Source organism: Schistocerca nitens, chromosome 10 (assembly GCF_023898315.1).
Source record: "Schistocerca nitens isolate TAMUIC-IGC-003100 chromosome 10, iqSchNite1.1, whole genome shotgun sequence".
Classification (NCBI taxonomy): Eukaryota; Metazoa; Arthropoda; class Insecta; order Orthoptera; family Acrididae; genus Schistocerca; species Schistocerca nitens.
In genome coordinates, this window is record NC_064623.1 from 155,297,969 (window position 1) to 155,323,781 (window position 25,813).

General features: G+C 43.1%; 1 protein-coding gene across 1 annotated transcript in view; it reads right to left on the reverse strand.

The window, feature by feature from the left end:
• The window catches only part of LOC126209954 (serine/threonine-protein kinase MARK2-like), a 549,374-nt gene that overhangs the window by 449,907 nt on the left and 73,654 nt on the right, over nucleotides 1-25,813 (reverse strand). The window lies entirely within an intron of this gene.

Genomic DNA, 25,813 nt, shown 5'->3' on the forward strand with positions numbered 1-25,813 from the left:
CTCATCTGCATGTGAAGCCATTCCGCCAGACACGTTGTCAAAGGTTTCGGGTAATTTCATTCAGAGACTACGCCATATTATTGCTACGCATGGTGGATATGTGGAAAATATCGTACTATAGAGTTTCCCAGACCGCAGCGCCATCTGTTGTTGAAAATTGTAACTACTGTAATTTCGAAAGTTTGTCTGCCTGAAAATGTACTGTTGTCCCAAGCATATTGCAACAAACGGTGTATTTCTATCGCTGCTCGTTTAGTTTTTATTGCCGTTTCAAATATACCGGTCATTTTTGAAACACCCTGTAAGTGCCACCTGGTTTCTGTAGAAGTTGTGAACAGCCTTTCGCTCCCTGTGTGTTACTCCTGCTACCGCCTGAATTTCCAAGAGAGTACTCCAGTCATCATTGTCAAAAGCTTCCTCTAAGTCTCAGATGCTTTAAACCTGAGTTTACCTCTCGTTTACCTATCTTATAAGTCGTACGGTCAGTATTGCCTGAAGTGTACGTACATTTCTTCAGAATCAAAACCGTTCTTCCCCGAGGCAGCTTGTATGAATTTTTCCATACTTCTGTAAGTAATTATTCGTGATGGTATTTTGCAACCATTACTTATTAAATTGATACTTGGGTGATATTCACAGCTACCACCACCTGCTTTCTTTGGAATCTGAATTATTCCATTCTTATTCTGATGGTATTTCGCCAGCCTCTTACAGCTTGCGCACCAGGTGGAGTAGAAAATAATCACAGACAATACAGCAACTGAGAAAGACGATGTAACAGGGAAATGCGTAACAGTTTAAGATGAAAGAAAATGATTCTAAACTATTGTGTTTGCTACAAGCGGAATATTTTCCAAAACATATTTAGAGGAAGTTATTTTTATAGTACCACGAAGTCATGTGAATTGGGTGGCAATAGTCCAGCATCAAGGCCTCCGTGCACGATCGAACATTTTGTCAAACTTAACTATGCTAGTCAAATACTTGACCGTGTACGGTGCAGTTTGACGCGTTTGTCAAGCATAGATCGTGTTTGACATGTTTGAGAGAAATTTTGACTGACAGGAAGTTTTACAAGATTGATGACGTTGTGCGTGGTGACGCTTCGACGCATATGTTTAATGAAATATTGTTTTCTTGCGATTTATCTCATTGTGTCATGAATTACACTAGTATGAAAACTACGATCAAATATAGAATAAAACAGCTCTGATAATGGCCAAAATGGTGGAGGTACCACACCTTTACCAGCCATATATTACGCATGGTGTGGTTATAAAGAATATCAATATATTACGCATACAGTGACATAGAGGTGGTGTGGAATGAAATAAAAGAAATGTAAGTTCTCCGGTTTTTCCACGGATGACGTGGGCTACATGTTCCCAAGCTGCGGTATTTTAATAACCTGTAATTAGAGAACCAAATAGAAGAGAATAAATTTTCGCATAGTCGTGTCTTCTTTTTCAACATAACGCTAAATAACTTATTAAAGTTTTACTGTCAATCCGCAGAAAGTTGAAGTAATCATCAGGTTATGAGTGAAACATTTCCATTAACAGTTTTCCAGTTGCACATTTCTCATTTTAAACCATTTCCTGGACCAGCGTCTCGTTTTCTTCTTCTTTAAACACAGGCCGAGCGGTTCTAGGCGCTCCAGTCTGGAACCGCGCGATCGCTACGGTCGTAGGTTCGAATCCTGCCTCGGGCATGGATATGTGTGACGTCCTTAGGTTAGTTAGGTTTAAGTAGTTCTAAGTTCTAGGGGACTGATGACCTCAGCAGTTAAGTCCCATAGTGCTCAGAGCCATTTGAACCATTTAAACACAGTGCCAGATACAATGTTAGAAATGCATTATCTAATTTGTAGCCATTCCCACTAGTGCCAAAATACAGCACACACGAAAAGTGCCTGCTTCAAAAGTAAGGTTAAATTGACAAACTTTCTTAGTACGTGTACGGATTTGTTAGACACATTCGTTGCTAGACTAGCGCCAACTTGACAGACAAGTTTCCCCTTTTAGGAGTGACTTAAGTTTCTATTCAAAGAAAGTTGATGTAACCATCGGATTGTGAGAGTAATATTTCCTTTAGCATATTTCCATGGTTAAATCATTTTAAGCCATTCCCTGGACCAGAGTCTTGTTTTCTTCTTCTTTTTTTAAACACCATGCCGAAGTCAACGCCAGGACTACTTTGTCTGCAATCGTGGCCGTAGTCACTACGCTCAAAATACACACGAACACGAATAGCGTCTGCTTCGAAGTGAGGTTAAACTGACAAACACTGTTTGAACGTGTATGGGCTTGCTTGACAAATCCGTGGCTAGATAAGAGCGATTTTGTCAAACACGTTTGATGGTTTACTGCGGCCTTCAGAATGCGCTCACCACCCCTCCGCTGGCTGGCTGGCTGGCTGGTCAGATGGGGCAGTTCGGTAGGGCCGCAGGCATGCATGCAGGCATGCAGCAGCTAGCTCGCCCTCCTGGTCCCCCTGCCTCAGCCGCAGCGGACGTCAGCGGCGCGTCGTGCGTCACCGGCTGACGCAAGAGGCTGCGCCTGCCGAGCCGCGGCTCACTGGGGCCGAGATGCTACTGTACTCTCCATCCGTCCCCGTCAGCCTTCTACATCCCAGCTCACCTTGAAAGGGTACAGTACCGCCCGACATTGAAAATAGGTACAACATTCTTCGTTATTCCTGTCAGAACAACATATTTTTTGTAATAACAAATCAATTTCACTTAATAAACCGAAGCCGGATACCAGTGTAGGACCGAATGACAATTTATTTATTTAATTGATCACGTGTGCACTCCCACAAAATAAATCCCTACTCCAATTTGGTGAGATATGCGAAATTAATGAATGTGTGGTCGTCTGCTAACCACAGATAGTGAATGTGCAATATATGGTCATCTGTGAGACGGTCCTTTGGTCACCTTTGGTGGAACCAAAGAGATGAAATTTACCTGAGCTTTGTGCGCCTGAAATGTGGCTGACTAATGGGTACCATGGTCTTCCTCCACCTCGACAGAGGTGCGAGATGACCTGAAGAACGGCCATGTTTTCAGCATTCTGGCGCTGGATCTTGTGTTGGTAAGACCTGTCTTAGGTGTGCTCCGTAAAGACAAAAGAGTGGATAGAATGATATGCATGTGGAACACTTAAGAGCAGTTTGGAATAATAATTTCTCTATTTCAGGAACTTTTGTGGGGAGAATTAAATGTCAGGCAGGTAATATTAAGTGGATCGAAGTAATCTTCGGAAGTGACCAACGGTCACAATGAAACCACGTGTAGAAATAAGTTGAAATACTTCCGAGTGGTAAAGTTAAGCTGAATTACTGGCGTGTGTACTATAAGTTGGAAATATATAAGAAATGGCGTGTGCAGGACTTGAAATTAGAGTACTTCGACGTGGTGAGTACTGTGTGTGTCTCAATCTGTGTATGAGACAAAGGATAAGGAGAAGTACTCGTCCATGGTATCAGTTGAGGACTCGCGTGTGTGATGAATATGCTCTTAATATTACTTTGCGTATTATGTTTCCGTGTGACGCTTGATTCAAACCATAATACTCTGAGAGTGAAGCAAGGTGAGTCAGCCGTCTATCCAGCAACGCCACATGGCTTGCACTACACAGGAAGACGTGCATATATCCTCCCGAGTTCGTAGTAGGAAAGAAAAGTTACGAAGTGGGGCAGTGTCGTGTGAAACTGGTATAAATACTAATTGAAGTGGGAAAGCTGAAAGTGATTATAACGTTGTGAGTATTCCTTGTGTTGTATTCCATGTTGCCAGTGTGGTGTATTTCATGTAATTGAAGTATGTGTGGTTTGCATGGGAGAGTAGCAAGATAGGTTCAGAGGCGGTGGGTTATGCATGTTCCTTTTTGTACCGCTCGGTCTGGAGGAAAGTTTCGTGATGATGGTTGTGAGAGTCGAAGTGTGAGATATAGCAAAAGATCCACCATCCTATCCAGTAAGTGCACTGTAATGTTAGATAGTTACGAGACCATAAGATAGAGAATCACCAATGTAAAGCCATGCCCACTGGGCGGAGTTTCTCATGTGCAATTCTTGTAGAAAATGTACTGGTGTGTTTAGGTTATAGAATTTATCGGAATAAAAAAGATAGTGAAAACAAAAAGATTGGTGGCCTTTTCCTTTGAATAGTATGTTGTCATGATATCCATTCATATTAAGTGCGATGGCCGCGTGTTGGTCAAAGCCGTTAAATAAGAAAGAAAATGTGATATTGCCAGTGCGTAGTGAACAGTCAGAGTTGTGTAAATTACTGATAGTCAGATGTGCGTTTCCGTTTCCGTTGCGTAATATTCAAACAGGAGAATAACTTGTAACTTAATTGTGAGTACTAGAGTTCATGCTACTCGATAAATAAGAATGAGTCCACTCGCTTGGCAGACCACTCATCTTGCAGGCCTGACTGCTTGATGCCACAGTATGAGCAAGGCATGTGGGTGCCTCTCAACCTACCCACTTGAACACACACACACACACACACACACACACACACACACACACACACACAGAGAGAGAGAGAGAGAGAGAGAGAGAGAGAGAGAGAGAGACACTTGTTGCAGTACTAGGAAACTAAGCGATAAACTTGTCTCACCATGCGTCTCCATGTATCTCGTTATCATTTTCTTCGCCTATTTTAAAAGACCAACTTCGACGCTAGTTTGCGTGAGTGTACAGTAGTGTGTGTGGTTTCTTTTAACACGTCAAACACGATCTATGCTTGACAAACGCGTCGAACTGTACCGTACGTGGTCAAACATTTGACAAACATTGTGAAGTCTGTACACGTACATACTAACAAATTACTACAATTTCAGGATAAAGTGGATGATTTATTCACGAAAAACAGTTTCACAAACTGAGCAACGTGTTTGTCCACCTATGGTCCCTATAACAGCACCAATTCGGCTTGGCACTACTTGACCGAGTTGTTTGATGTCTTGCTGAGGGATATCGTGCCAAATACCGTCCAATGGGCGCGTTAACTCGTCAAATCCCGAGATGGTTGGAGGCCCTGCAAATAATGCTCCAGATGGTCTCAATTAGAGACAGACTATGTTACCTTACTGCCCCAGGTAGGATTTGGCAAGCACGAAGACAAGACGAAAACAAATCTCTCTGGCGGGCTTATCTTGCTGAAACAGCAACAAATCGCCGCGGATGACAACCACAGAGGTCGTGCTGCCAAAAAGAAATGGCTGGTGGTGGTCAGGTAGGTCGTTGTCCAGGGCGTCTCCAGGCGTCGACCTGGACCCTCACTGACTGGAGTACAATTTCTTTGAAGTCAGTACCGCCATTAGACTGTGTGTTGTTTTTTATTTGCAGCTTTACGTTTACACGATCATGATTTCGGCTTAAAATGCCATTATCAAGTGTTTTAATGTTATGCAGTGCCTAAGATGGCATACTGTCGTAGAGCAGTAGGATTTTACCAGAAACACTGACCCTTAGACAATGTGTATTTTAAATAAGACAGTATGCCATCTTAGGCACTGTGTAACATTGATAATAGCATTTTAAGCAGAAATCATGATCGTGTAAATGTAACACTGCAAATTAAAAAAAACTCAGTCTAATGGCGGTGCTGACTTTAAAGAAATATATTATGACTGTGGCCCCACATTATGAAAAAATTATTGGAGTACAGTTGTCTTCAGTGACAAGTCTTGCTTCGAACTGAGCCTGGATGACCAGCGAACAGGTGGCTGGACGGTGGAATACAAGCAGTACGCCTTTGGTTGTCATCTGAGACACCATTTTAGCACAGCGCTACGTCGACGATATTCCACGTGCCATTTTGTTGCCCTTCATGGCCAGCCATCCTGGGTTTAACATTCCAGCGAGATAAAGCCCACTTGCACACGACGAGAGTTTCTACTGCCTGTCTCCGTGCTTGCCAAATCCTACCTTGGCCACCAAGGTCTCCGCATCTCTTCCCAATTGACAAATTTCGAGCGTTGTGGGCAGGTTACTCCAACCAGCTCGGGATTTTGGCAATCTAACGCACCAGTTGGGCAGAATTTGGCACGATATACCTGAGGGCGGCATCCAACAGTTATATCAGTGCCAAGCCGAATAACTCCTTGGGTAAGAGTCAGAGGTGGACTGACACGTTATCGACCTGCTCCACAGCTCGTGGTCTTGCGATAGAGTTCTCGCTTCCCGCGTACGAGGTCCCGGGTTCGCTTCCCGGCGGGGTCAGGGACATTTCCTGCCTCGAGATGACTGGGTGCTGTGTCGCCTGCATTATCATCATTCATCCCCATTACTGTCGGAGGAAGGAAATGGAAAACCAACTCCACTAGGACCCTGCCTAGCACGGCGGTGCGGGTCTCCCGCATCGTCCCCTACGCTCCTCGGAGTATGGGACATCATCATCATCATCATCATCATCATCATCATCATCATCATCATCATCATCATCATCATCATCTTATGAATCACTTTCTCTTGAATAAATCTTGCGATTTTTCTGAAATTGTTATCATTTGTTTGGTTTTACATGTACATTACATCTACCGATCCGATTTCCCCCCGTTCCGATGATTTCTTCATGGTGCCTTTCTTCTTTTTTTTGGTCTCAAGAGTATACTTACCATCCGCAATCCAGGACAGGCCGCAGCAGCTTCTATATTTTGTTCACAACGTCCTGAAGGAGTTCTCGGGGGCGGATGGGGGGGGGGGGGGGGGAGGAGGAGGCGGAGGAGGGGTGAAATCGGATCGGTAGATGTGATGTACATGTAAAACTGGGGAACAATCAAGAATGGGGTGCCGCCAAGGTTCGATCATGGGTCCTCTGCCGTTCTTAATATATATTAATGACTTGCCATTCTGTATTCACGAAGATGCAAAGCTGGTACTTTTTGCCGATGATAAAAGTACAGCTATCACACCCGACAGACGAGAATTAACTGGTGAAATTGTAAACGATGTTTTTCAGAAAATCATTAAGTGGTTCTCTGCAAATGCGCTCTTTAAACTTCGAAAAAACACAGTATATACAGTTCCACACAGTAAATGGAATGACCCCATTAATAAATATAGACTTCGATCAGAAATCGACAGCTAAGGTAGAATATTCAAAATTTCTAGGTGTATGCATTGATGAGGGGTTGAACTGGAAAAAACACACTAAGGGTCTGGTGAAACGTTTGACTTCAGCTACTTATGCTATTAGGGTCATTGCAAATTTTGGCGATATACATCTGAGTAAATTAGCTTACCACGCCTATTTTCATTCTCTGCTTTCGTATGGCATCATATTCTGGGGTAACTCATCATTGAGTAAAAGAGTGTTCATTGCACAAAAGCGTGTAATCAGAATAATTGCTAGTGCTCATACAAGATCATCCTGCGGACACTTATTTAAAGAGCTAGAAATCTTCACTGTAGCCTCACAATATATATATATTCACTTATGAAATTTGTTATTAACAATCCGAACGAATTCAAAGTAGTAGCAGTATACATGGCTACAACATTAGAGAAAGGATGATCTTCACTACTCAAGGTTAAATCTATGGCTCAGAAGGGGGTAAATTATGCTGCCACAAAAGTCTTTGGTCACTTAACTAATAGCATCAAAAGTCTGACAGATAGCCATACAGCATTTAAAAGGAAATTAAAAAAATTTCTTAATGGCAACTCCTTCTACTCATTAAATGAATTTTTGGATATAGTAAGTGGGTAATTTCCCCAACCCACAAAAAAATAAAAAAAAAAATAAAAAAAATTAAGTGTCATGTAATATTTTGTGTAATGTAATATCTTGTATAGACACCTTTTATTAACCTTACACGTTCCACATCATTACGAAATATCGTATTCATGATATATGGAACAAGTAATAATCTAATCTGGGCGCGGGGAAACAAAACGGGCAGCCTACACTGCCAGGCGTCGCTCACTTCGCGGTTCCAAGTACGTGGAGTTTCTGACTTGTTTGTAGGAACATTGTTAGACGCAGAGAAAAGCAACCAACACACCGAAGTGGGAACATATTAAGGTACCATAGGCCAAAATTATCTGCGTTCCTATGCGTTAACATTTGTATGCATAAACATTTGTGTGTGTGGTGGTGGTGGTGGTGGGGGCGGGGTCGGTGGGGGAGGGGAGGGGGGGTGTCGTGTAAACCGTCAGAGCGCTTTCTGACGTCGGCGTTTGCCTGCAACATTCGGTATTTTACACACTCTGTCCATGGGCCACTGCTGTCTCCCAGAATGCGCGTTCTGTTGCCAGTTCACATGAAATGTGGGGAATGGACTGCTCTGGAGTTAGGTGCACTGGTATTCCACGGAAACTGAAGAAGTGTTCCGCGAAAAATTGATAATAATATACGATGTCAAATTAAACATCTTTCAGCCTTCTCGTTTCCAAACGTTTTACTTGGCTACAAGTTTCGGTGATTTACTACGCCATCTTCAGGCTCCTGACCGACGTGTAGGAAGATTCCAGCTCGGCTCTGATCAAAACATCGCTATGGCAAGCAGAAATCTACTAATATCAGTATTGCTGGCCCCTGTTTAAACGACTTTGGCTGTGCTCGCATTAAGGATTGACTTCAACATTAATAACTGTTGCTGACAAAAGCCTTTTTATGGCCGTCGTTAATCTCCAACATCCGCCAACAGTTTTGACAAATGGTTCATTTCCTGAGTCAGCTTCGATGTCTACGTAACGAGGTACATCTGACAGATGAGCCAAGCTTATCTCTTTCCGTCAATGAAGACGCGGCAGTACCTTAGTGGCTGTCTTCCCGGAAATCTGGGGATTAATTCCACCGATAACGCATTCACACATGGAACTGCTCACGTCAGATGTGCGTGAACTTAATTATTATCTAAAAAGAGAATAACGTTGCGTAATCGATGTTCCTGTTTGTTAGCGGGTACATGTCTGCAGTCCAGGTAGACCTTCAAATCCTCCGCCACATCACCGTAGTACACTGCTAGGAGAACCAAAACGACATGGTAAATGAAATGAAATGTGTGGCTAGGGCCTCCCGTCGGGTAGACCGTTCGTCTGGTGCAGGTCTTTCGATTTGACGCCACTTCGGCGACGGATCCACTGATAAACTGTAGTAGTAGTAGTAGTAGTAGTAGTAGTAGCATACTTAGTTCAACATAATAATAAACCTGATGTAAACAAACACAAAAACGCAATGATTGGTCAACAGCCGCAGCACACGTACATTGGTGTCGTTACGTTCTTGGAATTACGTCCTGCGTATGTATTAACATTTTTTTTATACAATGTTACGGCAAATGAAACTAAGATATTCTAATGTACTAACTACCATCAACGTATTGTTAATAATGTTTAAGCTATGTAATGTTTAATTTCAAAAATCGTATGCAATCGCAATCTCTGTACTGTTGTGCTTTCACTGTCGCGCTGTTGGTACGTAGTATGAAACTGGTTGACGCTGCTGCTGCTCCGTAGCGAAATACGAATGTGGAACACCGTTAGAAAGATGCGAAAAAGCAAGTTGTTCTGAATGTTTTTTCACAAGTTTACAGGAAAAAACCAGTTCTTAGTATTTACTAAAGATGAGGACGTTATAAATACAGGATGCGTAGCTTAATCTGTAGCGTTGTAGAATGGTAACCGGTACAGTTCAGTGGTCGACAGTTCAGTGGTCGACAGTTCAGTGGTCGACAGTTCAGTGGTCGACAGTTCAGTGGTCGACAGTTCAGTGGTCGACAGTTCAGTGGTCGACAGTTCAGTGGTCGACAGTTCAGTGGTCGACAGTTCAGTGGTCGACAGTTCAGTGGTCGACAGTTCAGTGGTCGACAGTTCAGTGGTCGACAGTTCAGTGGTCGACAGTTCAGTTCAAGCTTCGGCCACGTCGTTCTTTTTTTCGTTCAAACTGGATTATCTACATCCCTTAAACGTAAACTTCATCCAATATGTGATAATTAATACATATCTAATAATTTTATTTAAAAATAGACTACTACTTGTTTCTAGTTATATAGTGCACTCAAAATTCCTTGCCAATATAGATAATCAATTATCGATATTTTATACTAAATTTTAAGGGAAAAATGAAAAATCAAATTTTATTTGGACAATGTCCACGAATGTGGTTCACCCGAGTCGTGATGATATGCCATATTCTGAGAGATATCTTTATTAGTGCGCCCGCAACTGATTGAATCTGCATGAAATACATTCAGGCAGACTGAATGGATTGCGGGCACAATTATGTCTGAAATTCCACTTAATTACTTCTCAGGAACGTCCGCGCATGTCTACAAGGAATCATTCGCGCAGATGACCTCGATGTTGAGCGCCCATAAGACCCCCCCCTACCCCCCCCCCCCAGGAATCATTCGGTATTTTTTTTTTAAATTTATTTATTAAGGTATAAAACTACAAGATAAAAATACATCTTTGTTTCAAACCTCAGATATTTTATTATTTTGTCAAATTTCAATAAACAGTGATACTATTCCGTGCGCAATATCCTATGGATTAAGGAAATTGTTTTCTGACTCCAGGTAAGATATGCACACTGCTGGACTTCCGTCACGGACACACATCATTTTGCACAGAGCAATTTTAACTCCTCTGAAGGGAACTTAATGACGGCCGCAGCTCATTTAAAAACTGGTACAATGTTGTCGAATAATAAATAATTCATGTAAAACGATTTACGATGGTCGTTTCATTAGTTTCAAAAAAAAAAAAATCGTTAAAATCGCTTATTTTATAGACTGGCTGAAGGGAACTTATTGTGTTAAATTTTTAAATTCGGTGATTAATTGTACGAAATATCGAAGATCAGATTTTTTTGCCCCTGGAAGCCGTTAGACAGCCATCGTGGAACTGTGACCGTTAACCATAAACCATGAACCAAGATGCCCTTTTAGTATACGTTTGGGTGACGTTAAGTCATTGTATAGCGATATAGACATATACGAGGTGTGGCTAGAAAAAAACCGGACTAGTACTGGTGAAACAATAAAACGAATGCAATAAGGCTGAAAGTCGCGTGGCCTGTCACGTGACTCTCGCTCCGCCTACTGCTCGAGTTTCATCTGCCTCCTGCACTCAGTCTGCCCGTGGCGTCTGTTTTAAGTAGTTGACGTTTTGTCTGTGCGTCGGAAAATGTTGAGCGTACAGAAAGAACAGCGTGTTAACATCAAATTTTGTTTCAAACTAGGAAAATCTGCAAGTGAAACGTTTGTAATGTTACAAGTGCACGGCGATGATTGTTTATCGCGAACACAAGTGTTTGAGTGGTTTAAACGATTTTGGCAGACCATTGTCAGCAAAAACTGATGCAAACATTGAAAAAATCGGTAAACTTGTTCGACAAGATCGCCGTTTAACAATCAGAGCAGTGTCTGAGTTAACAGGAGTTGACAAGGAAAGTGTTAGGCAGATTCTTCATGAAAGTTTCAACATGAACAAAGTGTGTTCAAAAATGGTTCCAAAGTGTCTCACAATTGAACAGAAGGAACGCCGAAGAATGATTTGTTCTGACATCCTGGAAAACATTGAAAGTGATCCCACCTTCTTACAAAATGTTATTACTTGCGATGAATCGTGGTTTTTTTACTTGCGATCCCGAAACTAAACGCCAATCGATGCATTGGAAAACTCCTGGTTCTCCACGACAAAAAAAAGCACGAATGTCAAAATCGAAATTCAAGGCAATGATTATTGTTTTTTTTGACATCAAAGGGATTGTGCACATTGATTGGGTACCAGAGGGACAAACAGTGAATCAGCATTACTACATTAGCGTCCTGGCTACCCTACGTGAGCGAGTACGGAGAAAACGGAACGATTTATGGAGAAAAAAGTCATGGATCCTTCACCAAGACAATGCCCCAGCTCGCAGTGCGTTGTCAGTGAAGACGTTTTTGGCAAAACACAACATTCCCATCTTAGATCATCCACCCTACTCACCTGATTTGGGCCCCTGTGACTTTTTTCTTTTCCCTGAAGTCGTCAGCTTTGAAAGGAACTAGATTTGAGACTGTTGAAGCAGTAAAAGAAAAAGCGACGGAAGTAATGTATGGACTTACCGAAAATGATCTGCAGCATTGCTATGAACAGTGGAAAATTCGTATGGAGCGGTGTAGAGACCGAGGAGGAGAGTACATTGAAGGAGATAACATGAAATTGTAAATAATTGTAAATAAATGTTTTTTCCAGCATCAGTCCGGTTTTTTTCTAGCCGCATTTCGTACAGATACCAGTCGTATCGCGTACACGAGGCATAAAAGGGCAGCGCATTGGAGGAGCTGTAATTTGTACTGAGGCAGTTCATGTTAAAAGGGTTCCGACGTGATTCCGTAATTTCACACGATGGAAATTAACAGGTTTTGAACGCTGATGGTTTGTTCGTGCTACAAGTATGGGGCACTCGAGTTCCGAAATCGTTAGGGAATTCAGTATTGCGATATCGAAAGTGTCAAGATCGTGCCGAGAAAACCAAATTTCAGGAATCACGCACAACGCAGTGGCCGACGGCCTTCGCTTAACGACCGAGAGCAGCGGCATTTGCGAACAGGTACCTGACAAGCAACATGTGTGAAATAAACGCAGAAATCAATGCGGGACGTGTGACGAGCGTATCCGTTAGGACAGTGCGGCGAAAAGTGGCGTCAGTGTGCTACGGCAGCAGACGAACGGGGCTGACCACATCAGTTGGACCCTAGACTACTGGAAAAGTTGGTAAGATCTGGTGGTAAGGTTCGAGTGTGGCGCTGCGCCCACGAAGCCATGGACGCTGGGTGTCAACAAGGCACAAGGCAAGCCGGTGGTGACTCCGTAACGGTGTCCGCTGTGTTTTCATGGAATGGACTACGTCTTCTGGTCCAGCTGAAGCGATCATTGACTAGAAACGGTTATCTTCGGATACTTGGAGACCATTTGCAGCCATTCATAAACCACGTTGGTATCTTAAGATGGAGTTTTTGTGGATGGCACTGCGCCACGTTACCAGGCCATGACTGCTTGTGACTACAATGAAATGAACACCCCTAGCTGAATACAGGCGTTGATATAAGAACGGCGACAGTTGAAAATGTGTGCCCCGACCGGGACTCGAACCCGAGATCTCCTGCTTACATGGCAGACGCTCTATCCATCTGAGCCACCGAGAACACACAGGATAGTGCGACCGCACCGACTTATCTCTGGCACGCCTCCCGTGAGACCCACATTCCCAACTTTACTGTCCCGCACTATATTCATGGTGCCCTTGCCCATTTACTCATTACTCGCGGCTTTTTGCCGATTCCCGTAAGAGTTCGGGTTCTCTTTGTGCATCCGCACAGAAGACGATGCTCATGTCCGAAAGAACAGATGTATACAGCGTGGTCAGAAAACGTCTGAAACGCTTGTAGGGATGTGCAGGGCAGGTTGTACTGAGATATGGAGAGAAAAAAAAAAAAAAAAAAGCGATACGTTGCGCCGTTTTAGAGTTATTTAGCATTGAAGTTAGCCAATCAGATCGTCGCGCGCGTAAATTCAAGTTTCAGCTAACGAGACAAAACACTCGTTGGGCAACACCGCCCCTGGCAGGCCGCTTGAATGTGAGCGCGCGACGCCCCGATTGGCTAAATTCTATGCTAAATAACTCGGAAACGGAGCAACGTATCGAATTTCTTTCTCAGTACAACCTGCCCTGTAACATCCCTACAAGCATTTCACACATTTTCTGACCACCATGTATACAGTTAAGGCTCGCCGGCCATTTGACCATCTTCTTCTGTGCCAAAAAGTGCCCAAACTCTTACGGGAAATGGCAAAAAGCCGCGAGTAATGAGTATAATGGGCAGGGGCACTATGAATATAGTGCGAGACAATAAAGTTGGGAACATGGGTCTCACGGGAACCGTGCCAGAGATACGTCCCTGCGGTCGCATTCTCCTGTGTGTCCTCGGTGGCTCAGATGGATAGAGCGTCAGCCATGTAAGCAGAAGATCCCGGGTTCGAATCCCGGTCGGGGCACAAATTTTCAACTTTCACCGTTGACTTATATCAACGCCTGTATGCAACTAGCGGTATTCATTTCATTGTCCTTTCATTCTAGCAAGCTGCTTGGTCATCGATGGTATCTGTTCTTTCCGGCATGTCCGAAAGAACAGATACCATATTCATATATATTCTTGTGATTAGTTTGAAAAACATTCCGGACAATTCGAGCGAATGATATGGCAACCCACCGAACACTTGTAGGACATAATCTAGAGATCAGTTCGTGCACAAAATCCTGCGCACTTTCTCAATTCTCGACGGTCATAGAGGCAAAATGGCTCAGTATTTCTGCAAGGGGCTTCCAACCACTTCTTGAGTCCAAGTGGAGGTGCTGAACTGTGGCCGGCAAAAGGAGTTCCGACACGGTATTAAGAGGTATCTCATGACTGCTCACCTCAGTGTAATGCAAAAAAAAAAAAAAATGGCTCTGAGCACTATGGGACTTAACTTCTGAGGTCATCAGTCCCCTAGTACTTAGAACTACTTAAACCTAACTAACCTAAGGACATCACACACATCCACGCCCGAGGCAGGATTCGAGCCTGCGGCCGTAGCGGTCGCGCGGTTCCAGACTGTAGCGCCTAGAACCGCTCGGTCACTCCGGCCGGCCCAGTGTAATGCAGATTCTGCAAGTCGCGTTATTACGGGAGTCAGTATCTTGCAATCCACAGTGGTCTAGAGGATGCAGACTGTGATCTGGGTCATAAGAAGTTTTAGTCTCACGAGAAATACTGAACTTACTTTTTCCAATATTAATGTACTGTGGACTAGGCGGATGACAACCCGTGTGCTTAGCGGCTCACGCGCAACACCGCAGCGGCTGCTGAAACGGGGTCGCTGAGGACGAAACGTCCCTCGCGTCACCGAAGGACGACCCCGGACGTCAGACGTGGCCTTACCGAGAAGAAACGTGGGCGCCGTGTGATGACAGAGACTGTAGAGAGCTGCAGTACACGGAACAAACACTGGTTTGCTCTGTGTCCTTCGAAGTGCACCCTCCAACATTTATGCCTCGAAAACAATGCAGCTACTGGGGTCGCCCAATGCTGGGCCGAGTATTTTAGAAGAGATGAAAAGGAACCAGTGACTGCGGCTGAAAACTCGGCCGGACGCGGAGGTGACGATCGCCACAGGGGAAGAACACTGCCGGAGAATGGACGATCATGTTCAGAACGGGAGAAAGGTAATTGCCTTACTATCGTGTTAATTTTTTTGCGTAGAGTGACTACTTATTCCCTTTATTTTGAAATTAATTCCGAATAGCTATATTTGATAAAGTTCCCATTACGCTCGATTTCGAAGCACTGGCATCTGCATGATAAGGTCATCAGAGCTTCGAAATCGATCGCAATAAATGAACGTCATGAAATACAGCTGTCTGGGGAATTAAATTCAAAGTAAACAGAATAATGAATAGTTGTTCTACACAACAACAGCATATCAGCTGACGTCCCTAGCTCTTCAGCAAAATCCGACGTGGAAGATTATCCTTTTACTTCGGTCTTTCAGAAGCGTGAAAGCAGACTGATTCTTTAACTTCGAGACCCGTCAGAAGACGTATAAATACGGGAAAAATACGAAATACGTGCAAAATATGAGATATGGAATTGTGCGCTGAGCTCTGCTTCGAAATTTACAAGAAACAATTTTCTTCTTTAAAAAATATTCTGATTTATCAACTTAACAAATCAAAGTTTTAATTCCTTCCTTCTTTTATTTCCTCATATCCTGACAATGTTTTTGTGCGGAGCAACATGAAACACATCTTTATTGAAAGGATCAATTACAGTCATATTTGAACTAATTATCATCCCAATTCTAGACTGTCTGTTGGTAATTAAATTAAACAATAGTCAGTATATAACGTACAACAACACGATGATATGTATGAACAAGAGTGGTGCTCAGACATCCATCAGATAATATGGAAACAATTTTTTTTATTATTGAGCATAGCTTACGCAGAACGGAGATATTGTAATACGTATTCGCCTTTGATAGGCAAATTTAATTCTATACGTCGTATGAAAAGTAATAATACGCAATAGTTTATGGGTTAAAACATAAAAATCGACTTATTTATTTATTTTCAATTTCGCCACTGCTGGTACAGAACCCGGGTTCAAAACGAGGATGCGAAGTACTTGTATTTTGTTTCGCTGCGTCTAATCATGTGTCTTGAGTCGTCTTGCACGCGGAGGCTATTCCGTACCAACTGAGGTCCGCTTTAAATAAAATTATTAAATGTTTTTAATGGACGTCACACCATTTAATTACATATTATTCCGAGACTTTCAGACGTTTTCGAACAAAAGCGCCGAATTCGTTCCCGAAGCTTGGTGACTGAGTCTGACGGCAAAGACAACACACAATAATGCTCTTGATACATTCTTAGCGAAGATAAGGCTAACACGATTTTCTGAACTTACCAAACAGCATTTTAAACATCTACGCTGAAATTTATACCTTTATTTAATATTTAGGATATGTTCTAGCTTCGAAACATGGAACAAAAATCCAAATTACAGTGAAAGTGTTGAGGACGGACGTGTTTCATGAATTCTTGACGTTGCAAGACTGGATACAAAAGGCACAAATTTCTGACTTTTCTCCCTGTAAGTACCTGCTACTTGTTTCCCAAATGACGTAAGCAGCGAACTTGGTGTGAACACTGATTGACGGTGTGTACAGGGTGTCCCGAGGAGGAATGATCAATATTCAAGGATATGACAGGAAACATCATTGGAAGCAAAAAAGTCTACTAAACATGAGCTCTAATACGCGCACCTTCTTAACTTCGTTCATCACCACCGATGTTTCTGGAAAGACAGCCACTGTGTCAATTATTTAAATAACGAAAAGCTGCACCTGTCACTTTTTTTTCATACTTAGCGCAATGAGTTTCGAGAATTTATTCTCATCCACCTGCATAAATTCTTCAAACACGTTGTGCTACGCACAAAAATAAATAAATAACTTGTGCAGATTTTCATTAGTTAAATCACGAATGACACTGCCGCCGGCTTTCCAAAAATATTCATACGAAATTAAGAAGAGATGTGAAACTTCCTGGCAGGTTAAAACTGTGTGCCGGACCGAGACTCGAACTCGGAACCTTTGCCTTTCGCGAGCAAGTACTCTACCAACTGAGCTACCCAAGCACGACTCACGCCTCGTCCTCACAGCTTTACTTCTGTCAGTACCTCGCCTCCTACCTTCCAAACTTCACAGAAGCTCTCCTGCTGTGGCTAAGCCATGTCTCCGCAATATCCTTTCTTTCAGGAGTGCTAGTTCTGCATGGTTCGCAGGAGAGCTTCTGTAAAGTTTGGAAGGTAGGAGGCGAGGTACTGGCAGAAGTGAAGCTGTGAGGACGGGGCATGAGTCGTGCTTGGGTAGCTCAGTTGGTAGAGCACTTGCCCGCGAAATGCAATGGTCCCGAGTTCGAGTCTCGGTCCGGCACACAGTTTTAATCCGTCAGGAAGTTTCATATCAGCGCACACTCCGCTGCAGAGTGAAAATCTCATTCAAGAAGAGATTTGTTTCACAACTGTGCATATAAAAATTCTTATTTTCAAGCGCGTAAATTCTCGAAACGCATTGTGCTAAGCGTGAAGAAATAAGTAATTGATGCAGTTTTTCATTATTTAAAAGGCATCTCTCTTACTAAACAAGTGCTCATAGCTCTGAAGGTATGCATTTTAGAGCCCGTATTTACTAGATTTTTTTGCTTCGAATTATCTTTCCTATCCCTCAATATTGGCCATTGCTCCTGGGACACAATGTAAAAGGACAAAGTCGTAGTTTCACCTTCTTTCTAACCATAAGAAACCTGTTGCACTTACAGTGAACCGTCTTACGAATAATACACGCACCACCTCTGCGTCGAGAGTATTCTGAGTATCTTGTGCTTTCTAGATACGCCTTCAGACACGAACAATCAGGAAAGTGGACCGTTGGCATTTCCGATCTGGTTTTCAGGCCTGCACACGGCGACGCTTTGCAAAAGAGGAGACATACTAATTTTATGGGACTCCTGGTCTGTCTGCCCGACAGGTAAAAACCATCGTTTCTAGAATACGCGGTAGATATAACGCGCAGGTGTGCGGGAAGAAGACGGTGTGATGTTTAAGTCGTGAACATCATGGAATTTTGCATAACGAAATAGCCTACCCCACGTAACTAACAAGAATATTACTGGAGGGCAGTTGGTCTACCTCATACTGATTCCAAAGCAACAATCAAGAAAGCAGCTTACAGGACTGCAATCGTGAATGGCATGTATCTCTCTATCATAAAGGCACATGCCTAGCGACCGCACAACCGGACATCTCTCCCCAACCGTAGTTCGACTACGTAAAGCTTACTCAACGCCGTGTGAAGAACATAATTCGAAAGGAACGGATACTGGTCTTATCCCGCGCATTTACATGACGTGGCCTATCTGAATCATGTAACACTGGCATGCACTGGATAGAAGGAAGCACAAGAAGTAATGTAGAGGAAACTGGCTGCAAGTGGATTTCCCCCGCCTACAAGTACAGATTCGTAGTACGTAAATCCAATTTGACTTCGGAATATTTAAAAGAAGCTGATACACACATTTGAAAATGGTGCTGTAAGTCCACATGGCTCACGTAATCTGCAGCACTATTAGACTAATATATATATGGATTGAAAAGTAGGGGCGAAAGACTACATCCCTGTCTTACACTCTTTTTAATCCAAGTAGTTCGTTCTTCGACGTCCACTCTTATTATTCCCTCTTGGTTGCTGTACATATGGTATATTACCCTTCTCTATCTACAGCTTACCACTATTTTTCTCAGAATTTCGAACATCTTCCACCATTTGACACTGTCGAACGCTTTTTCCAGGTCGACAAATCCAATGAACGTGTCTTGATTTTTCTGTAGTCCTGCTTCCATTATCAACCGCAACGTCAAAATAGCCTCTTGGGTGCCTTTACCTTTTCTAAAGCCAGGCTGATCGTCATTTAGCACATCCTCAATTTTCTTTTCCGTTTTTCTTCATATTATCCTTGTTAGCAACTTGGGTGCATGAGCCCTTAGCCCAGACAATCTCAGATATTTGGGACTTAAAAAGGTCTCTGGAACCATATGGCTTCCTTTGATTGATGTAGCTATGCCTGAGTTGCAGGAAAGATCCCCTTATTCGTTCGATGGTGAGCTGCTGTTCAAGTGTAGGGGGAATCCTAAGTGGACTGACACTGGAATGGGAATTTGGACTGGGCAGGGAGAGGTGCTAGGGTAGACTATGCAGTTCTGCAAAGGCACTGTGCCAGGGTTGCGTAGTGGTTACTGCATCTGCCAAGTGAGATGGAGACCTGGGTTCGTATCCTGCCCTTCGTACAAATTTTTATTCGTCGCAACTCATGTTAGTCGTGTGCGCGTCATCAGTAAACTACACCAAATAAAGTTACTGACTTTGAAGATTAGTTTTATGTATAAAAAAAAGGAGCTTACAATTACTCCCACTGTCCGCCCCCCCCCCCCCCCCGGTAGCTGAGTGGTCAGCGCGACGGACTGTCAACCCTAATGGCCCGGGTTCGATTCCAGGCTGGGTGGGAGATTTTCTCCGCTCAGGGACTGGGTGTTGTGTTGTCCTAATCATCATCATTTCGTCCCCATCGACGCGCAAGTCGCCGAAGTGGCGTCAAATCGAAAGACTTGCACCAGGCGAGCGGTCTACCCGACGGGAGGCCCTCGTCACACGCCATTATTATTATTATTATTATTATTATTATTATTACTCCCACTGAAAATTACACATTTTTAAATTAATTTTTAACTCTGCATTGCGCGTAGCAACGTCTTCTCGCATATTTGACATTCTTGGTGACAGGTTGTACAAGCGAGATTACGGCGTTACTGCCGCGAAATGCAGCGAATGGCGCCTGAACCGTTGGCTGTTACATAGCGTGCCTCGCTCTTACACGGCAGCGGACTGCTCTAGTTGTCGGGGAGCGGACAGTGGCCACGCGGCACGCCAATTCTCCAGGCCTTGCCTTCCTGGAAGGCGCTGACGCACGAAATGAACACGGCGGCACATGGACATCTCATCACAGCACGCGGCCCCTGTTTCATGCGGCGCACACTTGTACTACGTCCAGAGGCTGCGAGTGGGAACACTGCGGTTCCACGGAGAACTTCGCGAAAACGTTACTCGGATCAGGGCAAGTGTGACTTGAAACCTCCTGGCAGATTAAAACTGTGTGCCGGACCGAGACTCGAACTCGGGACCTTTGCCTTTCGCGGGCAAGTGCTCTACCAACGGAGCTACCCGAGCACGACTCACGCCCCGTCCTCACAGCTTCACTTCTGCCAGTACCTCGTCTCCTACCATCCAAACTTTACAGAAGCTCTCCTGCGAACCTTGCAGAACTAGCACTCCTGAAAGAAAGGATATTGCGGAGACATGGCTTAGCCACAGCCTGGGGTATGTTTCTAGAATGAAATTTCTACTCTACAGCGGAGTGTGCGCTGATATGAGGTACTGGCAGAAGTGAAGCTGTGAGGACGGGGCGTGAGTCGTGCTTGGGTAGCTCAGTTGGTAGAGCACTTGCCCGCGAAAGGCAAAGGTCCCGAGTTCGAGTCTCGGTCCGGCACACAGTTTTAATCTGCCAGGAAGTTTCGTATCAGCGCACACTCCGCTGTAGAGTGAAAATTTCATTCTAGAACCAAGTGTGACTTCTTTACCCCGGTGAGAAGAAGATTTCTAACCAAAATGACAAACGGCCTTGAAGGGCAATAAAACGTGGCGTAGAATGCAGACGTACCACTGTGGCGTTAGATGCGGCGGATGGCAACCATGGGATCCTAACGAGAAAAGGCATCCCAGATCATCACTCCTGGTTGTCGGGCCAGTGCGGTTGGGTGTTCACTGCTGTGCGGGTGTCTCCCAGACACGTCTTTGCTGTCATCGGAGCTCATTTCGAAGCAGGACTCATCACTAAAGGCAACTTTACTCCAGTCAACGAGATCCCATCCAGGTCAAAGCCATCTTGGCCTTACATTTCAGCGAGATCACGCCCTCCGGCACAGGGCGAAGTGTTTATAATGCTTGTATTCGTGCTTGACAAACTCCACCTTCGCCAGCAAGATCACCGCATCCCTCCGCAACAGAATGTTTGCAGAATTACGGGCAGGATTCTGTAACCATTTCGGGACTGACGATCTAACGCGCCTACTTCGATATCCCTCAGCACGATATCCGTCCACTCTATCGATCAATGCGATGCCGAATAACTCCTTGCGTAAGAGCCAGAGTTGGACCAACGCGTTATTGACTAGCTCAATTCGTGAAGCTCGTTCTCTTGAATAAGTTATCGAATTTTTCTGATTGTAATCATTTGTTTGTCTGTGGACGTACGTCATATCTACCGATTTCCATCCCATTCGGTAATTCCTTCGTGCTGCGTCGCTTTTTTTCCACTTTTTTGTCTTAGAGTGGACTTACAGTTCGAGATGTTAAAAGGAGCATCAGCACGAGTTTCGAAAAAGACGATCGCGTGAAACCCAGCTCGCGCTATTCGTCCACGAGACTCAGAGGGCCATAGACGCGGGTTCCCAGGTAGATGCCGTGTTTCTTGACTTCCGCAAGGCGTTCGATACAGTTCCCCACAGTCGTTTAATGAACAAGGTAAGAGCATATGGACTCTCAGACCAATTTTGCGATTGGATTGAAGAATTCCTAGATAACAGAACGCAGCATGTCATTCTCAATGGAGAGAAGGCTTCCGAAGTAAGAGTGATTTCAGGTGCGCCGCAGGGGAGTGTCGTAGGACCGTTGCTATTCACAATATACATAAATGACCTTGTGGATAACATCGGAAGTTCACTGAGGCTTTTTGAGGATGATGCTGTAGTATATCGAGAGGTTGTAACAATGGGAAATTGTACGGAAATGCAGGAGGATCTGCAACCAATTGACGCAATGTAGACAAGTGTAATGTGCTGCGAATACATAGAAAGAAAGATCCTTTATCATTTGGCTACAATATAGCAGGTCAGCAACTGGAAGCAGTTAATTGCATAAATTATCTGGGAGTAGGCATTAGGAATTATTTAAAATGGAATGACCATATAAAATCAATAGTCGGTAAAGCAGATGCCAGACTGAGATTCATTGGAAGAATCGTAAGGAAATGGTGTCCGAAAACAAAGGAAGTAGGTTACAGTACACTTGTGGGCCCACTGCTTGAATACTGCTCACCGGTGTGGGATCCGTACCAGATAGGGTTGACAGGGGGGTGGGAGATAGGGAGGTAGGGAGGGAGGGAGGGAGGTAGGGAGGGAGGGAGGGAGGGAGGGAGGGAGGGAGGGAGGGAGAGAGAGAGAGAGTGTAGATCCAACGGAGAGCAGCGCGCTTCGTTACAGGATCATTTAGTAATCGCGAAAGCGTTACGGAGATGGTAGTTAAACTCCAGTGGGAGACTCTGCAAGAGAGACGCTCAGTAGCTTGGTATGGGCTTTTGTTGAAGTTTCGAGAACATACCTTCACCGAGGAGTCAAGCATTATATTGCTCCCTCCTACGGATACCTCGCGAAGAGACCATGAGGATAAAATCGGAGAGATTGGAGCCCACACAGAGGCATACCGACAATCTTTCTTTCCACGAACAATACGAGACTGGAATTGAAGTGGTACTCAAGGTACCCTCCGCCACACACCGTCAGGAGGCTTGCGGAGTATGGATGTAAACGTATACGGTAGTGTAGACCATACAACAAAATATACGTTTTCAAATACTAAAGATGTTTTTGTGGTTCACAAAAATGAATCTATTTATAAGAGTACAAGATGATGAAAACGCAATTGAATGAAAAAACCTTCCAAGTTTTGATTGACTGAACATAACGCTCTAAACTGGTGGACTTCGTTTTCTCTTAGATTGCTCTAGCTACTTCTCTTAACAGAAATGTTTACCCGTAAATTTCTTTTCTCTTTTAAATCTTTAAGGCAGTTTTGAATTTTCTGTCAAAATCCTAAGCCAACTATTGAAAATCTTAGCCAGCGCTATCAGCTTAGATTCTGAATCTCTTGTGTGTGCTGCGACAGGCAGCAGCCTTCTCGCTCATTTCGCTTTCCAAATCACGTGAAACTGCTTCACTCCAGTCACGGACAACTGCCCTCGAACCTCAAAGCTAGTTCGCTTGTTGAACTTTGGAATCGTATTCTAGAAATAAGGTTGTAAGCTCCGAACAGGAAAAATACTTATAATATTCATATTCAGTATAACCTCCCAACAGATTAATCTCGTTGAAGTTCCTAATAGAGAAATTTCTTTCCAACAATAAAATTTCAAGTTTTAATGTGACCTTCCATTAAAGACTGACTGCATATCGAGATTAATAAGTTTTGACGTCAGCAACGCTGCGTCATGGCCCTGTGAAATCATCCTGAATAAACTGAAAAATTCTTACCTCACAATGATGCCGCCGGATAAGGCTATCTATGTATCTGCTCCTATAAGAAATTTTTGGGACAGCCCAGTGCAAGGCTGGCCACTAGATTTTCATTTGTAGGAAAACAACTGATTTTCTTTTGCTTAATCAACATTAGTATGCACAGGAAAAATTCGTAAAATCTTTAAACTCAGATAAATGACTGGGAAAAGTTTTCTTCAGAACAAAAGTTATTATTGAAACATTTCTGCGAGGAATTACGTGGGACTTCAACATTACAATTGTGGTTAAATCAGTTGTGGCAATTAACCTATGCACGCGGCAACAAAGAACAATGATTTTTTTTTTCTTTTACCTTATACCACATGATCAGGCACCGCCATCGTTCTGCACTACCGGCCCAACACAAGTCAACCGTTGCATTGCCCTGTCCGAACTCCAGAACTCGTGCTCTGTGCGAGCTAAAAAAACACGACTTCTCTCTGCGAGCTCCTAACTCGACTTACTGCCAACACTGCTCGGACCTGCGATTCTATTGTAGCATAGATATTCCATATCGCAGGCAGCGCGTGAGCAATCCATCGAAATTACATCCGCTCAAGTGCGCTATCGAATATTAATGAACCCCTTACACGGTTGTGGTTAGTTTGGGACATAATAATAATAATAATAATAATGGACAGGTAGACAATTTAAGAAAATTCTTTATAGAACGAACAGAAACTAGCAAAATACACAAAGCAATCACTCATATAAATACATCGGCTACACCAGTGCAATTTCGTAACCACTTCTACAATCCTTTAGATCACATATCATCATCAGATACGAAGAAAGTAAATTGAAAAAAGAAAACACTACATAGCAACACAGCCACACATCGATAAAGACGCATCCAACACATGGCTAAGAAAAGGCAATATATACAGTGAGACGGAAGGATTCATGATTGCAATACAGGATCAAACAATAAACACTAGATATTAGAGCAAGCATATTATTAACGATCCCAATAGCGCAACAGATAAATGCAGACTTTGCAAACAACAAATAGAAACAGTAGATCACATCACAAGTGGATGTACAATACTAGCAAATACAGAATACCCCAGAAGACATGACAATGTAGCAAAAATAACACATCAACAACTTCCATACAACATAAACTAAAAAAACAACACGTTCCCACATACAAGTATGCACCACAAAATGTACTGGAGAATGATGAATACAAATTATACTGGAACAGAACCATTATAACAGATAAAACATCACATAACAAACCTGACATCATACTCACCAATAAAAAGAAGAAATTAACACAACTAATCGAAATATCCATACCCAATACAACAAATACACAGAAGAAAAAATTGAAAAATACATCCAACCGGCTGAGGAAGTCAAGGACATGTGGCATCAGGATAAAGTTGACATCATACCAATTATACTATCAACTACTGGAGTCCTACCACACAATATCCACCAGTACATCAACGCAATACAGCTACATCCAAACGTACGTATATATACAACTACAGAAATCTGTAATTATTGATACATGTTCAATTACCCGAAAGTTCCTAAATGCAATGTTTTTCACAATAAAAGAATGACAGCCAAAAACAGTTGCAGGATAAATTTTTTTATTAAAATTCTTGACCAAGGTTTCGGTACATATAAATATACCTTCATCAGAAGTAAAACTTCCTGAACAGAAAGACACATTCATTAGAAAAGCCATATCAACGAAAGTGAGAAACAGAAGCTTAAGTAACGGTGAAATTACCAAAGTAATACAGGCACAAAATCTTTAATACTTACTAAAATTACATCATGCAATGGAGAATAATAAAACAATTATGCCAAAGGCGTCGTCAGTAATTAAGATATCATCTCCATTTGTACAACATGTGTAATGGGCACAGGGTCAAAGCGAACAGTTTAGCACCATTATTTCGCCTATGAACTATTGAGACACGAGTGTGAAAGCACTAAGGCAGATGGTTTCGCCGAGAGAGGGCACTTGCATGTGCCAGACTCGCGCATATTAAAATCCATGAATACGTACATAAGCGCATCAAAAATTAATAAAGGTTGTGTTAATTCAAACTCTGTCTTAATAAATAAAACGTATCAGGCCAATTAAAGACATTTATGTAAAATAAAAATATAGAACCAATTTACCTGTGTCCTAGTGTCAAACGGATAAAGCTTGCGCTTGGAACATCTAACGAGAGAGGGCACTAGTGTAATGCGCGAGAGCCTTAGGAAGTCACGCTTGATCAAGGTCAGTGTCACTTTCCATTTTTAACCACACATAACGTCTGAGAAAGGAAAGAAAGAAATAA